The 15888-nt window shown below is 25.6% G+C and overlaps 1 protein-coding gene across 7 annotated transcripts in view; it reads right to left on the reverse strand.

Annotated features, from left to right (window-relative positions):
* LOC123261588 (hemicentin-2-like) overlaps window positions 1-15888 on the reverse strand; it is a 295756-nt gene that overhangs the window by 278967 nt on the left and 901 nt on the right. For 3 of the 7 annotated variants that reach the window (XM_044723273.1, XM_044723269.1, XR_006508691.1), the window contains exon 1: window positions 7454-8318. The exons of 1 other annotated variant lie outside the window; for it this stretch is intronic. The gene's annotated coding sequence lies outside the window, so the exon portion shown is untranslated. Of the gene's footprint in view, window positions 1-7453; window positions 8319-12328; window positions 12348-15888 lie in introns of those variants that run through there. 3 more of the 7 variants (XM_044723274.1, XM_044723272.1, XM_044723271.1) reach the window with 2 other exon arrangements.

Below are 15888 nucleotides of genomic sequence, written 5' to 3' on the forward strand. Positions count from 1 at the left end.
ATCATGGTTATCATCTATCAGCAAATTGACAAATATTTGGAATTGAATTACATTATCAGTTTTAAGATTTCCAACTAATTGTTCTACTTCATTTAAAGGAACTCTATAAATATGAAGCTCATTAAATTTGTAATGATAATACAATCATGGTTATCATGTATCAGCAGACTAACAAATATTTGGAATTGAATTACATTATCAGTTTTAAGATTTCCAACTAATTGTTCTACTTCATTTAAAGGAACTCTATAAATATGAAGCTCATTAAATTTGTAATGATAATACAATCATGGTTATCATGTATCAGCAAATTGACAAATATTTGGAATTGAATTACATTATCAGTTTTAAGATTTCCAACTAATTATAGTTCTATTTCATTCAATGAAACTCTATAAATATGAAGCCCATCAAATTTGTAATGATAATACAATCATGGTTATCATCTATCAGCAAAGTGACAAATATTTGGAATTGAATTACATTATCAGTTTTAAGATTTCCAACTAATTGTTCTACTTCATTTAAAGGAACTCTATAAATATGAAGCTCATTAAATTTGTAATGATAATACAATCATGGTTATCATGTATCAGCAAATTGACAAATATTTGGAATTGAATTACATTATCAGTTTTTAAGATTTCCAACTAATTATAGTTCTACTTCATTCAATGAAACTCTATAAATATGAAGCCCATCAAATTTGTAATGATAATACAATCATGGTTATCATCTATCAGCAAATTGACAAATATTTGGAATTGAATTACATTATCAGTTTTAAGATTTCCAACTAATTATAGTTCTACTTCATTCAATGAAACTCTATAAATATGAAGCCCATCAAATTTGTAATGATAATACAATCATGGTTATCATCTATCAGCAAATTGACAAATATTTGGAATTGAATTACATTATCAGTTTTAAGATTTCCAACTAATTATAGTTCTATTTCATTCAATGAAACTCTATAAATATGAAGCCCATCAAATTTGTAATGATAATACAATCATGGTTATCATCTATCAGCAAAGTGACAAATATTTGGAATTGAATTACATTATCAGTTTTAAGATTTCCAACTAATTATAGTTCTACTTCATTCAATGAAACTCTATAAATATGAAGCCCATCAAATTTGTAATGATAATACAATCATGGTTATCATCTATCAGCAAATTGACAAATATTTGGAATTGAATTACATTATCAGTTTTAAGATTTCCAACTAATTATAGTTCTACTTCATTCAATGAAACTCTATAAATATGAAGCCCATCAAATTTGTAATGATAATACAATCATGGTTATCATCTATCAGCAAATTGACAAATATTTGGAATTAAATTACATTATCAGTTTTAAGATTTCCAACTAATTGTTCTACTTCATTTAAAGGAACTCTATAAATATGAAGCTCATTAAATTTGTAATGATAATACAATCATGGTTATCATGTATCAGCAGATTAACAAATTAAATTTACGAATATCGTATTATTTATGATATATGAGTAATTGATGCGCTGAAAATCAGAATATTTCATAAAATATGATGAGCGAATATCAAAATTAATAACAATGAATATTTTTTTTTTTTTTTTATTCAACAATCGAGTAGCTGTCAGCGAATTTGAGGTCTGTTATATCCACATTAAAACCATTTCAAGCAGCATTAAAAATATTTTTCGAAAAAAACATACATGTCGACGTTCTAATTAGCAAATTGTCTAACTCCACACGGAAAAAAGAAAACTCGAAAAATTACAGTATATAATGCAACGTGGCGCTTCTTGATGAAAACTGGAAAAATTACAGTTTCAAATGTAATTATTACAGATTTTATAAGAATTACATTGTATAATGTAACATTTACATGGAAAACTCTGAATATTAAATTAATAAATTGAATTTAGAAAAATGTTATTTCAAACTGTAATTTTTCTAGTTTTGATTACGACGGGACCGATTTTACATTTTATACTGTAATTTTTCGAATTTTCTTTTTTCCGTGCATTTTAGAGAATCTTCCATTTGTACGAAAAAACAATTATTAACGATTTATTGATAAATACTTCTTACTAATGTAAAAATTTTAAATTAATTACTGATTAATAGAAAATTGATAAGTTGTCGATAGATATATAGATTGTCGATATATAGTCGATGAACAGATAGATGCAATCGTCTTGTGAGTAGATGACTGACTGAAGAATTTTGTTTGAAGTGACACAGTCAGAGGTTACAGTTTGAGGGAGTGAGAAAAGGGTCGATAGGTGTGGTAACGTTATTTGTGCAAAATTATTGGTAGTTGAAAATTGTAGGCGTAAAGAAATAATTTGAAGGTAGAGAGAGTAAGTTAGATAACAGCTGTTATGCACATATTTCGTCTAGAAGTAAAAATTATTTTCTAATGCTAAATTTTTTCTAATAATAAAAGTTTTAGTTAACAAATATTCTTATAAATAAAATATGTTCAAAAATTAACAAATTATTTTTACTGCTAGACGAAACAACTTTAAAATACCATTTAATATCATTAATATCTAATAGAAGTATAATATTTTAGTTTGGATGATTCAAATCATTTATAATTATTTGAAGTCAATGTAAATAATTTCAAAAACAATATCGACGTTCTAATAAGCAAATTGTCTAACTCCATTTTAGAGAATTTTCCATTTGTACGAAAAAACAATTAGATCAAAAGTTATTGTCACTTTAAAAAACCACTTAATATCTACTTAAGGATAATTTATAATTGATTTATTGCTACATCAAAACATTAAAAAATCACCCTCTAAAAAATAAGGAGAGACAAATCGCTAATTCGACCGTCGATATGTAAATTTTTTTATGAAAATGAAACTACAAGATATAATTTTATTTAGAAAAAAATTACTACCAAAGGTTGAATCAAATATTTTTAAATATAAGTTTCAGTAATTTTTATAATGAATATTAAACTAGTTTAAGTACAGTAAGCGATGAAGGATTTAATAAGTAAGCAAGAAACGATATAATGAGTATTTAGTACTATAGGTTCATGCATTATATAATATATTTAATTATATTATCAGATAAGTAAATTATATATTTAAAATACATGACTAATTTTTAATACTTTTTCCATTTTAGTTAAAGTGCAAGTACCAGTATTAATTATCAAAAGACTTTAATTCTATTGAATGTAAGTTAAAAATTGATAGTTAAATTCTTCATACTCTTACAGTTGTTAGTATTATTGTTGTGTTAATAATAATTGCAATCATTAATATGTGAGTTGTTAAAATAATTTATTTTAAATATTGACGATTTAAATTTGGGTTTTTTTTCCTATAATTATAAATTATTAATTTAAAACAAGAATTGTAATAGTAATAACTGAGAGCGTTAAATTTTTGGTAGCGTGTAGAAAAATTAATATTTAAAAAGTTGTGTATTAAAATAAAACAACAGAGAAATTAAAAAATAAAATATTGGAATTAGACAATAATAAATTAAATAATATGAAAAATAACAATATTATTTGAAGTAAAAAAAAAGTATTGCATGCTTCAATGAATTTTAATAGTTACTTTATTATTTACATATAACTCAAAAGAGCAATTACTGTAGTGATAAAAAAATAAAATACTCAGTGACAGTTGTTGAAGTTAAGTAGCCAGTGAAAGTACAAAAGTTTAAAGCATTAAAAGTTTAACAAGCAAGCTCTTTTATTAACATTGCGCTTCACGTTTAATTTATTTTTGTTTTATTTTAGCAAACATCTTTCCACGGTAATTAGTATTTGCTCGTAATCCGGGATGCCACTTGAATATGTGCTTATAAGGCCGGCTTGAGCACAAGTTTTCAAAGGAAACAAAAAATAGATTTTAATACCTCGAGCGTTTATTGCAAATAACACAAAGAGGTAGCATGAATGTTTTAAAATAGAGTAAATAAAAAGCAAAAGCAGTTACGCGTTGTGTGCATAATATAATGACGTGTTCTGCACTCAATCCTTCGTGATAAATTTTTTAGTCAAGAGTGAGTTAGCAAACAAATGTTTTTCTGTCACGAAAAACTAAATATGAAACACTTTATGTTTGTTTCTGAATTTTAAACGCGTTTTACATTCAATTAAATACAAAAAAATTTTTTTTTTAGTTAAAAATTTTCAATACTTGAGTTTCTACATTATATATAGAGAAAAATGTTCAAAACTGCAGATAGAAAAAATATAAAAAATTGATTCTTGAGATAATATTTTTTTTTTTAATTTGACTGGAATTCCATTAATTATAAGCTATAATTATGTGACTGAAACTTAAACTATAGTAAAATTTATCTAATAATATAGAAAAATAACTAACTAACAACATCTTTTTGTCAAAAACCTCAATTACTTTTTAAGTTTCTCGTAATTATCATTTGACGGAGTGTGACTGGTGGGACTAAGAAAAATCCTTCTCTCTTACCAAAGGTATACTTAAAATCGAATTTCAATTCGACCACTAAACTTTTAAAAAATACTTCCCTCTAAATACAAAATTTATCCTACAAACATTCAATATTATGAAGAATTAGACTGATTATCTACGTAGAAACAATTAAAAAAAAATTTTTTTTATTGTGACTGGTGGGACAGGCATTTGTGACTGGGGACAAGTACAAAATGTCTACATCAAGTTGTTTATTAAAAAGACTTTTATATTTTTTCAACTTCAAAAACATTATTGTTTATATATTTAACTATAAATTATTTAGAATAATGCCCCTTATGTAATAATTATAATTATTAGTGTACACGGAAAAAAAGTGAAATGTAATAAATAATAGTCGATTTATAATAAGTACCAATCAACTGCTAAAAATTACCATTTCAAACAGTAATTTGTAATATGTAATATTTATTATTTAAATGCTACAATTTATTCTTTACATGGAAGAAAATACTATTTCAAACAGTAATATTCGCTATGTGAATGTCGAAAATGTTAAAGTATAATAATTAATAATTTTGACTTTGATATTTATCATTTCGTACCTAAAAAATAATCGCATTATATGTAAAAAGTATAAATACAGTTGCTAAATTTCTAATACAAGCAACGTCAATATTTTCAAAGTAAAATGGTAAATTTTAAACGCAACGCTAAAAATCAAACTGTAATTATTGACTTCCTTGGAATGGTAAAATGTATTTTTTAAGAGTAGAATTTTTACTGTTTCAAATGTTAAATTCTTCCAGTGTGAAACCCCCTTCTCCTCATAGTATGGACTATATATTGAAACGGCAATTTTTACTGTTTGAAACTGTAACTTTTTAAGATGAGAGAATCGTTATTTACTATAGTTACACCTATTAATCACTTATTTTCGATATTAAATTATAAATTTTGGCTTTTACACTTTTTACATTAAGTTCTAAAATATTTATATTTTTGCCACCCCGATGTCCGCTTTACTGTTCGAAACTATAAAAATTAACCGGAATCCGAGTGAATTTGACAGTTTACTTTTTTCCGTGTAAATTATTTACATGAAAAAATTTTTTATCCAGGATGTAATATCAAGTTTCACAAATACTGAAGAGATAAAAATATATGTTTCTTTCCTTGAAAATAATAAAATATTTACACAATCTGAAAATTTTCCATTATTAAGAAACTTGAATAAAGAACGTGAATAATAAATAAAAATGAATTTTTAAAAAATAAATACTTTTTATGAAACAAAAAGTTCCTTGGGTTTGTGTAATTTTTGTAGAGTCTCCAAGTTAAAAGCTCCAATTAACATTTGACGATGTTGAAAATTCGCAAAAGCTAAAGTTTTTATATAGACGAACGGGACTCGGACACGCTAATGAAATATGAGGACAGGAATATTATATTATATTACTTCCTCTACATCCTTCATCATCGTCATCGCAGCATGTAGAATGAAAGAAAAGAGTTTAGAGTTGAGTTTTCAGTTTTCAGTTTTAAGTTGAGTTTTAGAAGAGCCGAGCGAGTGAAACAGGGGGTTGGACAGAGTAGTAAGGAAATAAAATTCGAGGAATGAAATTAAATAAAACGAGCTATATTAAGTTTATATTAGTTGAGTTACGAAAACCTAGCGAAAGAACTGGCTATACACTTCTTTTGGGCATTAAAATTCCTACGTTGACATCAAGTCGGTCTGATTAATCTCCGTGTTTCTATCCGTATTCACCGTCACCGGGGATTTTGGAGACCTACCCAGGAGTTTTGTTTGAATAGAATATAAAAAGTTTAAGTTGAGGAAAATATTTTTTACGCCATTCATCGGATCCTTTATTTTACTTATGACCTAGAAACTTTTTTATCACTTGCAAATATTGATTTTATACTTTTAATAGTGGCCAGTCCTTTTGTTTTATTTCGGTTTCGGGATCAAAACTTTTAATAAGAGGAATTATATTGTTTTATAACTAATTAATTAATAGTTTAGTAATTTTATTAGAACAAAAATGTCGGAGTTATTAAAAGTTTTTATGTTTTTTAATTTTTTAGAGAAATTATTATTATTTTTACAAGTTTTTATAGGTAAATTATAAGCTATAAGATATTATTTTAATTTGATTAATAAATTTGATAGATTTTGATCCTCACACGGAAAAAAGTAAACTGTAATAAATAATAGTCGATTTATAATGTTTCAAATGTTTAATTTTCCCAGTGTAAGACCCCCTTATCCTCATCTGAATTCCCCCTTCTCCTCATAGTATGGACTATATATTGAAACGGCAATTTTACTGTTTGAAACTGTAATTTTTAAGATGAGAGAATCGTTATTTACTATAGTGACAGCTATTAATCACTTATTTTCGATATTGAATTATAAACTGTGGCTTTTACACTTTCTACTTTAAGTTCTGTAATATTTATATTTTTGCCAGCCCGATATCCGCTTTACTGTTTGAAACTATAAAAAATTAACCAGAATCCGAGTGAATTTTACAGTTTTCTTTTTTCCGTGCATATTTAAGTTTTAAAAAAATTTTTGATAAATTGAGGTTATAGCATTGAAAAATATGGATAAATTTTTCGCTGATGAAAAAATTAAATTTATTACTCTGCCAAACTTATCCGAAAAATAATTAATCGGTTTAAAAGTTTTGATTTATAATAATAATAATGAAAATAAAAAAAGAATTTGTTATTTTTTGGGTTTTACAAACAATACGCGTTCATCAACTATAAATATTGTAAAAATATGAAAATATTTTTTTATATACTAAACCATCAGTTTCATTGGAAAGTCACGGTACGAAAACCCGAAACCCGAGAATTTTTGTAATAAAATTATCTCTTTCTGGTAAAAATTTTTAACAAAAAAAATTGATATTCGTTATTTTTATAACAAATTTTTCTATTGGAGAATACAATGAATCCATAAATTTAAAATTAACTCAATGATTTACAGGTAAAAATAAATTTACTTACACGAATAAACACAGCAGTTTATTGAGTTGATATTCACTAAAAAAAAAACACTATAATCACAATAATATCAGCACTGTTGTATTTTATACAACCAATTATTCAATTTGTATTTATTTTGTCACAATTAAACAAATTCATCCATAAATTCCATAATACAGATATTCAATAGAACAAATAGAACCACAGAATGAATTTATAAGTACGTATATGTTGCCATAAATCACAGTAATCCATTGGTGATAAAATAAATCCGCAGAACGTCCAACATAATACGTTCCAAAGTAAATATAATAATAATAACAATAATTATTATTGTTACATAAATAACTCACACTTTTTTAATTCATAAAAAACACGGTTAAAATTCAAATAAAAAAAAACAAATAAATAAATAAATAGAAACTTTTCCACAAAATCACTTTCCACCAGAAATTTACTTTAAACGCGGCTTTTATTTTCAGTAAAAATAACCACTGATATTCTTTAATCTTACAGTGGTAATAAAATTCACTTGTAATTGCCTAAATAATCCATATCCGTGACACTGATTAACGGGATGTAATTGCAACAGTTTGATTAATCTATTTTAATCAACGTTGATGAGAAATTAAAACTTTGGAACTACTTTGAAACTACACTTACACTTGAAACTTTATTTAAACAATCACCACTAATTATTTATTGATCTATTGGATTTTTAATTAACACACGGGAAAATTATTCGTTATTTTACTTAAAAAAAAAAGAGTACGGATATTTCAAAATCTTTAGATAAAATACTAGCGATAAATTTTTTATCCAACAATATTCTCATTAAGACGCGCGCGAAACAACCACCGAGAACGTTGGGGTTGTACTGCTGGAGCCACCCAGTGCGGCTAGATCGTGGGATATTTTTACCCCCACTTTGTACCGCTTTTCAATGTAGTCAGATTGAGTTTGGTGCTCGAGTTTGTGGCGCTGCAATCGCGACGTCGAGCTTTTAAAGTTTTCATCCCCCGCTGATTATATTCACCCCCTACCCTAGTACCTAACGTTTTTAACTGTACCTATTGCTATTCTATTGCTTATATTTATACTCCGATTTTGCGTAAATATATGAAGCCCTGCACAGAAAAAAAGGTTCGCTTGAGCCAAGAAAATATTTTTCTTCCTAATTATTTTCTTGAGCGAAAAAAAAATTTTTTTTGACCCGAGAAATTTCACTTATTCCAACAAAATTAATTCTCTTTAAGAAATACGTATCTTGATCCAAGAAAATATATTTAAGTCAAGAAAATCTTGTTGTTTTGAGAATATTCAGCCTCTTGCTCCAAAAAATTTAGTTCTTGATAGAAGTAAATTTTGTCTTGAGATTTAATATTAAAAAATTTACAAATATTGAAAAGAAGCTTGAATCAACAAACATTATTTAATTAAAAAAATTTTTATATACCTTTTTTTTTTACAAAACAAGTCAGAAGTCTTTTAAAAAGAAAATTATCTCGCTAAAATTAACATGTGCTGTTATTAAAAATTCCTTCCAGTATTTTAATAAAAATTTATCACAGAAAATTAATTATATAAGAAAATATTTTTTACTCAAGAAAATATCAGAGTCAAATATTATTTGGGTCTGGAATTCCATCAATTGTAAGCTATAATTATGTGACTAAAACTTATACTGCAGTAAAATTTATCTAATAATATAGAAGAATAACTAACTAACAACATCTTTTTGTCAAAAATCTCGATTACTTTTTAAGTTTCTCGTAATTATCATTTGACGGAGTGTGACTGGTGGGACATCGAAAAATCTTTCTCTCTTACCAAAGGTATACTTAAAATCGAATTTCAATTCGACCGCTAAACTTTTAAAAAATACTTCCCTCTAAATACAAAATTTATCCTACAAACATTCAATATTAAGAAGAATTAGACTGATTATCTACGTAGAAACAATTAAAAAAAAATTTTTTTTATTGTGACTGGTGGTTCAGGCATTTGTGACTGGGGACAAGTACAAAATGTCTACATCAAGTTGTTTATTAAAAAGACTTTTATATTTTTTCAACTTTAAAAACATTATTGTTTATATATTTAACTATAAATTATTTAGAATAATTAAAAAAAAACTAATTAAAAAACACAAATAAAGGATTTAACATGCTGACATCACGATCTTGATAAACTTAGGTGTTAATTAATAACGAAAATAAAAAAATTTGTTCTTAAAACTATAATAATAAATATGGTAGTTAATAACAAACATAAAATGAATTTGTTTTTAAAACTATTAAAATAACATTTGAACCGGATACAAGTTAGTACGGCTGAAAAGTTACTAAGAGAGAAAAATTCATTTTCTTATTGATTAAAAAAAATTTTCTTTACAAATTAGTAAAATATAAACTTTTAAAAATATATTAGGGCTAAATCAGAATGAATTAGAGAAACTTTTAAATTTTAGTCATTTTCCCATTTCGCACGGAATGCCCCTTATGTAATAATTATAATTATTAGTGTACACGGAAAAAAAGTAAACTGTAATAAATAATAGTCGATTTATAATAAGTACCAATCAACTGCTAAAAATTACCATTTCAAACAGTAATTTGTAATATGTAATATTTATTATTTAAATGCTACAATTTATTCTTTACATGGAAGAAAATACTATTTCAAATAGTAATATTCGCTATGTGAATGTCGAAAATGTTAAAGTATAATAATTAATAATTTTGACTTTGATATTTATCATTTCGTACCTAAAAAATAATCGCATTATATGTAAAAAGTATAAATACAGTTGCTAAATTTCTAATACAAGCAACGTCAATATTTTCAAAGTAAAATGGTAAATTTTAAACGCAACGCTAAAAATCAAACTATAATTATTGACTTTCTTGGACTGGTAAAATGTATTTTTTAAGAGTAGAATTTTTACTGTTTCAAATATTAAATTTTCCCAGTGTGAGACCCCCTTATCCTCATCTGAATTCCCCCTTCTCCTCATAGTATGGACTATATATTGAAACGGCAATTTTTACTGTTTGAAACTGTAATTTTTTAAGATGAGAGCTCGGAAGAAGAATTTACTCAATTAGCATTTTTTCAATTGCCTATAATTAATTAACAAATAGTGATCGTCATTCAGTTTGTTCTGGAATTTTATAATATTCTGTTGAACTATCTAGAAACAACCTCCCGAGTTCAATTGAAGGTAATGCTATTTAATCGAGTAAATCCACGTAAAATTGACTATCTTTTTTGGGCTATTCGACTGATTTTTTACATTAACTAGTATTCGGAAAATTTAACAAAGAAGGGTTAATTTTTATTTTACTATGTATATAACAGCAGGTCGAATTATTAGGAACTACTTTGCCCTCATGATCATATAACGTAAGTCAGATCGTAGTGGGATACTTTGGTCAAATTTTATTAACAATTAAAGTCCTTTTCAATTGATTTTTTCAACATTTTGCAAAATAAGTAAAAATTTATCCAAAAAAAACTTTAACGCTGATTATATCAAAGTATTTTATAATTGAAAAATTACATTAGATTTCTCAAACGTGTTGTCTACTGTATCTTTGGTGCAGCTTTGAAGCACTCTATTTTTTAAATTAATGAACAAATAGAAAAATGTTTCAAATTATATCTGTGGAGAATTTTGTTCTTAACAAACTCTCAGTTAGTTGTATTTTCTGTGATTCCAATATAGTTTGAGCAATTTTGAAAAAATTCAGAAAACTTGTGAATTTTCAGAAAATTCTGCTCAGACATTATATAGAATTTTGTATGTATACATAATTATAATTATATATATTTATTATGTAAAATTTTAAATTAACTATTAAGTATAATTAGATAAAATTATATAAAATTATACATATTTTTATATAGTTTTGTATAATTATATATAATTTTATATAATTATATCTTATTATATAAAATTTTTTTTCTCCGGTTAGATAACATTATATATAATTATGTATAAATTTATATATTTATATAAAATTAGATCAAATTACCCGTGTAAAAAAAAAGTTCCGGAAACATTCTTCAAAAAAGTTCCGATTATGAGACGATCCGGAACTTTTCCGAAACTTTTTCGGAACTCTTTGGAAACAACATTAAAAAAGTTTACTGACAAACTTTTGAGTAACCAAAAATTTTAAATTCTTGAAATTTTTAAGGAACTTCTCCGGAACTTTTGCGGAACTTTTTTATCTGGAACTTTTCAGGAATCTTTCCGGAACTTTTTTAAAATGGTTTTTGGAACTTTTTTAATACTGTTTCTACAGAGTTCCGGAAATGTTCCGCAAAAGTTCCGGAGAAGTTCCTAATAAATTTTAAGAATTTCAAATTTTTCGTTACCCAAAAATTTTTAAGTAAACTTTTTTAATATTGTTTCCAAAGAGTTCCGCAAAAGTTCTGGAGAAATTCCTCAAAAATTTTAAGAACTTCAAATTTTTGTTATTTAAAAATTTGTAAGTAAATTTTTTTAATACTGCATCTAAAGAGTTCCGTAAAAGTTCCTTAAAAATTTTAAGAATTATAAATTTTTGGTTATTCAAAAGTTTGTAAGTAAACTTTTTTAACGTTGTTTCCAAAGAGTTCCGAAAAAGTTCCGCAAAAGTTCCGCAAAAGTTTCTCAAAAATTTTAAGAATTTCAAATTTTTAGTTACTCAAAAGTTTATAAGTGAAATTTTTTTACCTGTTTCTAAAGAGTTCCGGAGAAGTTCCGGAAAAGTTCCGGAAAAGTTCCGGATCGTCTCATAATCGGAACTTTTCTGAGGAATGTTTCCGAAACTTTTTTTTTTACACGGGTATTTTAATCAACGTTGATGAGAAATTAAAACTTTGGATCTACTTTGATACTGTACTTACCCTTGAAACTTTATTCAAACAATCACCACTACTTATTTCTTGATCTATTGGATTTTTAATTAACACACGAAAAAATTATTCGTTATTTTACTTAAATAAAAAAGAGTACGGATATTTTAAAATTTTTAGATAAAATACTAACGATAAATTTTTTATCCAACAAAATTCTAATCAAGACGCGCGCGAAACAACCACCGAGAACGCTGGGGTTGTCTGCTGGTGCTCGGGTTTGTGGCGTTGCAATCGCGACGTCGAGCTTTTAAAGGTTTCATCCCCCGCTAATTATATCCACCCCTACCTTCGTACCTAACGTTGTTAACTGTATCTGTTGCTATTGTATTGCTTTTATTTAAACTCCGATTTTGCGTAAATGTGTGAAGCGCTGCACAGAAAAAAAGGTTCGCTTGAGCCAAGAAAATATTTTTCTTCCTAATTATTTTCTTGAGCGAAAAAAAAATTTTTTTTTTGACACAAGAAATTTCACTTATTCCAACAAAATTAATTCTCTTGCTTTAAGAAATACGTATCTTGATCCAAGAAAATATATTTAAGTCAAGGAAATCTTGTTGTTTTGAGAAAATTCAGCCTCTTGCTCCAAAAAATTTAGTTCTTGATAGAAGTAAATTTTGTCTTGAGATTTAATATTAAAAAATTTACAAATATTGAAAAGAAGCTTGAATCAACAAACATTATTTAATTAAAAAAATTTTTATATACCTTTTTTTTTTACAAAACAAGTCAGAAGTCTTTTAAAAAGAAAATTATCTCGCTAAAATTAACATGTGCTGTTATTAAAAATTCCTTCCAGTATTTTAATAAAAATTTATCACAGAAAATTAATTATATAAGAAAATATTTTTTACTCAAGAAAATATCAGAGTCAAATATTATTTGGGTCTGGAATTCCATCAATTGTAAGCTATAATTATGTGACTAAAACTTATACTGCAGTAAAATTTATCTAATAATATAGAAGAATAACTAACTAACAACATCTTTTTGTCAAAAATCTCGATTACTTTTTAAGTTTCTCGTAATTATCATTTGACGGAGTGTGACTGGTGGGACATCGAAAAATCTTTCTCTCTTACCAAAGGTATACTTAAAATCGAATTTCAATTCGACCGCTAAACTTTTAAAAAATACTTCCCTCTAAATACAAAATTTATCCTACAAACATTCAATATTAAGAAGAATTAGACTGATTATCTACGTAGAAACAATTAAAAAAAAATTTTTTTTATTGTGACTGGTGGTTCAGGCATTTGTGACTGGGGACAAGTACAAAATGTCTACATCAAGTTGTTTATTAAAAAGACTTTTATATTTTTTCAACTTTAAAAACATTATTGTTTATATATTTAACTATAAATTATTTAGAATAATTAAAAAAAAAAACTAATTAAAAAACACAAATAAAGGATTTAACATGCTGACATCACGATCTTGATAAACTTAGGTGTTAATTAATAACGAAAATAAAAAAATTTGTTCTTAAAACTATAATAATAATAAATATGGTAGTTAATAACAAACATAAAATGAATTTGTTTTTAAAACTATTAAAATAACAGTTGAACCGGATACAAGTTAGTACGGCTGAAAAGTTACTAGGAGAGAAAAATTCATTTTCTTATTGATTAAAAAAAATTTTCTTTACAAATTAGTAAAATATAAACTTTTAAAAATATATTAGGGCTAAATTAGAATGAATTAGAGAAACTTTTAAATTTTAGTCATTTTCCCATTTCGCATGGAATGCCCCTTATGTAATAATTATAATTATTAGTGTACACGGAAAAAAAGTAAACTGTAATAAATAATAGTCGATTTATAATAAGTACCAATCAACTGCTAAAAATTACCATTTCAAACAGTAATTTGTAATATGTAATATTTATTATTTAAATGGTACAATTTATTCTTTACATGGAAGAAAATACTATTTCAAACAGTAATATTCGCTATGTGAATGTCGAAAATGTTAAAGTATAATAATTAATAATTTTGACTTTGATATTTATCATTTCGTACCTAAAAAATAATCGCATTATATGTAAAAAGTATAAATACAGTTGCTAAATTTCTAATACAAGCAACGTCAATATTTTCAAAGTAAAATGGTAAATTTTAAACGCAACGCTAAAAATCAAACTATAATTATTGACTTTCTTGGACTGGTAAAATGTATTTTTTAAGAGTAGAATTTTTACTGTTTCAAATATTAAATTTTCCCAGTGTGAGACCCCCTTATCCTCATCTGAATTCCCCCTTCTCCTCATAGTATGGACTATATATTGAAACGGCAATTTTTACTGTTTGAAACTGTAATTGTTTAAGATGAGAGCTCGGAAGAAGAATTTACTCAATTAGCATTTTTTCAATTGCCTATAATTAATTAATAAATAGTGATCGTCATTCAGTTTGTTCTGGAATTTTATAATATTCTGTTGAACTATCTAGAAACAACCTCCCGAGTCCAATTGAAGGTAATGCTATTTAATCGAGTAAATCCACGTAAAATTGACTATCTTTTTTGGGCTATTCGACTGATTTTTTACATTAACTAGTATTCGGAAAATTTAACAAAGAAGGGTTGATTTTTATTTTACTATGTATATAACAGCAGGTCGAATTATTAGGAACTACTTTGCCCTCATGATCATATAACGTAAGTCAGATCGTAGTGGGATACTTCGGTCAAATTTTATTAACAATTAAAGTCCTTTTCAATTGATTTTTTCAACATTTTGCAAAATAAGTAAAAATTTATCCGAAAAAAACTTTAACGCTGATTATATCAAAGAATTTTATAATTGAAAAATTACATTAGATTTCTCAAACGTGTTGTCTACTGTATCTTTGGTGCAGCTTTGAAGCACTCTATTTTTTAAATTAATGAACAAATAGAAAAATGTTTCAAATTATATCTGTGGAGAATTTTGTTCTTAACAAACTCTCAATTAGTTGTATTTGCTGTGATTCCAATATAGTTTGAGCAATTTTGAAAAAATTCAGAAAACTTGTGAATTTTCAGAAAATTCTGCTCAGACAATTTATAGAATTTTGTATGTATACATAATTATAATTATATATATTTATGTAAAATTTTAAATTAACTATTAAGTATAATTAGAAAAAATAATATAAAATTATACATATTTTTATATAGTTTTGTATAATTATATATAATTTTATATAATTATATCTTATTATATAAAATTTTTTTTCTCCGGTTAGATAACATTATATATAATTATGTATAAATTTATATATTTATATAAAATTAGATCAAATTACCCGTGTAAAAAAAAAGTTCCGGAAACATTCTTCAAAAAAGTTCCGATTATGAGACGATCCGGAACTTTTCCGAAACTTTTTCGGAACTCTTTGGAAACAACATTAAAAAAGTTTACTGACAAACTTTTGAGTAACTTTTATATTTTTAAATAAATTTTAAATTCTTGAAATTTTTAAGGAACTTCTCCGGAACTTTTTTATCTGGAACTTTTCAGGAATCTTTCCGGAACTTTTTTAATACTGTTTCTACAGAATTCCGG

Source organism: Cotesia glomerata, linkage group LG3 (assembly GCF_020080835.1).
Source record: "Cotesia glomerata isolate CgM1 linkage group LG3, MPM_Cglom_v2.3, whole genome shotgun sequence".
Classification (NCBI taxonomy): Eukaryota; Metazoa; Arthropoda; class Insecta; order Hymenoptera; family Braconidae; genus Cotesia; species Cotesia glomerata.